Here is a 3449-nt window from a genome sequence, read left to right on the forward strand (position 1 = left end):
TTTAGTAGAGAATTAAAAATGGAAACATCCAAAACTAATTTCACATGAAAGTCTGTTTAAAAAAAAAAATATATATATATATTTATTCATTAATATTAATGAATAAATATATATTTATTAATCTGTGGGCCTGTTCCCATTCTACACGCTGACTTCGGGGTGCGTTCCCATAAAGTCTGAGAGGGTTCATTTCTGCCCTTCTTCCTCACAGCGGGCGACCTTGAACTTTGACCCTTACCTGGATTGTGGGAGTTGACTTCAATCTGAACATCCTGGTACTTTATCTCCCTTTTATTATGCATTACACAGATGTACTACTATTAATACTACGTCCCAATACTTGGTGTTTAAATACTACGTCCCAATACTTGGTGTTTAAATACTACGTCCCAATACTTGGTATTTAAATACTATTAATACTACGTCCCAATACTTGGTATTTAAATACTATAAATACTACGTCCCAATACTTGGTATTTAAATACTATAAATACTACGTCCCAATACTTGGTATTTAAATACTATAAATACTACGTCCCAATACTTGGTGTTTAATATGAACCGCCACATTGTTTGTTGTTGACAGATACAATAAAAATGGAATATATAGATTTGAATAATATACAATGTATATTATACAACAACATATAAAAACAAGTACACATATATAAATATAAAGTACACTGTTGAATTGATGATAAAAAACACTAAAATATATAATAATAAATCTAAAATGGAAATGATGTACATAATGCAACAATATATAAAAACCAAGTATAAATATAACAAGTACACTGGAAAATATGATAATATATATATAATTATAAATACTATAAAATGTCAAATAAAAGGTAAGTTTTTAATATATATATATATATATATATATATATATATATATATATATATATATATATATATATATATATATATATATATATATATATATATATATATATATATATATATATATATATATATATATATATATATATATATATATATATATATATATAACCACCAAGTATAAATATGTAATATTGGATTAGAGCCTCAACACCGTGTCCACCGTGGACAGACCTAGATCTGGCTTCACCTGCAGCCTTGGACCTGCAGTCGGAGCTCCAGAGGGAGGAGAGCTCAGCTCCCAGGAGCTTCCTCCTCCTCCAGGACCGACATCACGCTGCTGGAGACCCAGGAGGGAAGGGGGGCACAGGAGAACCAGAACCAACACTACCACTTTAGTCCACAGGGGGCGCCAGAACCAACACTACCACTTTAGTCCACAGGGGGCACCAGAACCAACACTACCACTTTAGTCCACAGGGGGCACCAGAACCAACACTACCACTTTAGTCCACAAGGGGCACCAGAACCAACACTACCACTTTAGTCCACAGGGGGCACCAGAACCACCACTACCACTTTAGTCCACAGGGGGCACCAGAACCAACACTACCACTTTAGTCCACAAGGGGCACCAGAACCAACACTACCACTTTAGTCCACAGGGGGCACCAGAACCAACACTACCACTTTAGTCCACAAGGGGCACCAGAACCAACACTACCACTTTAGTCCACAGGGGGCGCCAGAACCAACACTACCACTTTAGTCCACAGGGGGCACCAGAACCAACACTACCACTTTAGTCCACAGGGGGCACCAGAACCAACACTACCACTTTAGTCCACAGGGGGCACCAGAACCAACACTACCACTTTAGTCCACAAGGGGCACCAGAACCAACACTACCACTTTAGTCCACAGGGGGCACCAGAACCACCACTACCACTTTAGTCCACAGGGGGCACCAGAACCAACACTACCACTTTAGTCCACAAGGGGCACCAGAACCAACACTACCACTTTAGTCCACAGGGGGCACCAGAACCAACACTACCACTTTAGTCCACAAGGGGCACCAGAACCAACACTACCACTTTAGTCCACAGGGGGCGCCAGAACCAACACTACCACTTTAGTCCACAGGGGGCACCAGAACCAACACTACCACTTTAGTCCACAAGGGGCACCAGAACCAACACTACCACTTTAGTCCACAGGGGGGCTCCAGAACCAACACTACCACTTTAGTCCACAGGGGGCACCAGAACCAACACTACCACTTTAGTCCACAGGGGGCACCAGAACCACCACTACCACTTTAGTCCACAGGGGGCGCCATAACCACCACTACCACTTTAGTCCACAGGGGGCACCAGAACCAACACTACCACTTTAGTCCACAGGGGGCACCAGAACCAACACTACCACTTTAGTCCACAGGGGGCACCAGAACCACCACTACCACTTTAGTCCACAGGGGGCGCCATAACCACCACTACCACTTTAGCCCACAAGGGGCGCCAGAACCAACACTACTTTAGTCCACAGGGGGCATCAGAACCAACACTACCACTTTAGCACATTTCAACATAAATGCAAAATTAATTGTCTTAATGTATTAGTTATCCACCTGTAAAGTGACTGCTTAATACAGTAACACGTATCATTAATATGCAGGTCTGAGATCAGTGACAGAGCCGCAGACAGAGATTAGCACCATTGTTGTCGTCTTTGACGTTATCCTCCTTAATCCCCGACGTCCTGAAGGTATTACTGCTGACATGCCGACAGAGAGTGTGGAGCAGTGCAGATAATCATACAAATCATAAACTTGAAGTTTACGCAGAATATGACTTTTAAAGTGAAATCACAAGGAAATAATTCAGCAATAAAAACAAATAAACAGTTAAATAAGTTAAATATCTCAACAGCTGCTGGACGGATGGTCAGGATATTTGGTTGGGACGTTGATGGTCCCCAGAGGATGAATCTTCCTGACTTTGGTGATGCTGTCAAGTGTCCTCTAGCGCCACCAGCAGGACAAAGTTGTACTTTGTACTCTGAGATTCTTGAATGAAGAGTGCCTTACAAATAGAATGCATTATTATTATTTATTATTACTTAATAGCTGCAGAACCTGAAGTAACTGATTTGTTTACTTCAGAATCAGAATACTTTATTGATGAATTATGAATATGATTCCATAGATATAATAATAAATAATATAAAAACCTAAAATAAAAAATATATAATAAACTATAAAAATCATTTATTATTATATCTATTTGATTAATGAAATTATGTTTTAATCAATATTATTTAACCAGTGTCATTTTTATATTATTTATATATGTATACATGGTGTTTATATTATTATAATATATATCATATTTCAGTTTTTCTAATATTTATGACCCCAAGTATGAATATATACATATTATGAAAAGTACACTGTTGATCTTAAAATAGATAATAATATTAATAAATAACAGAAATACATATTATATAAAATACATGAATAACCCCTTTTTAACGCCGGGACAGCGCCCCCTACAGGGAGACTGCGCCTCTTCTCTTCTATCCGGCCCCGTGACGTCACGGGC

This window comes from Cyclopterus lumpus, chromosome 24, assembly GCF_009769545.1.
Source record: "Cyclopterus lumpus isolate fCycLum1 chromosome 24, fCycLum1.pri, whole genome shotgun sequence".
Classification (NCBI taxonomy): domain Eukaryota; kingdom Metazoa; phylum Chordata; class Actinopteri; order Perciformes; family Cyclopteridae; genus Cyclopterus; species Cyclopterus lumpus.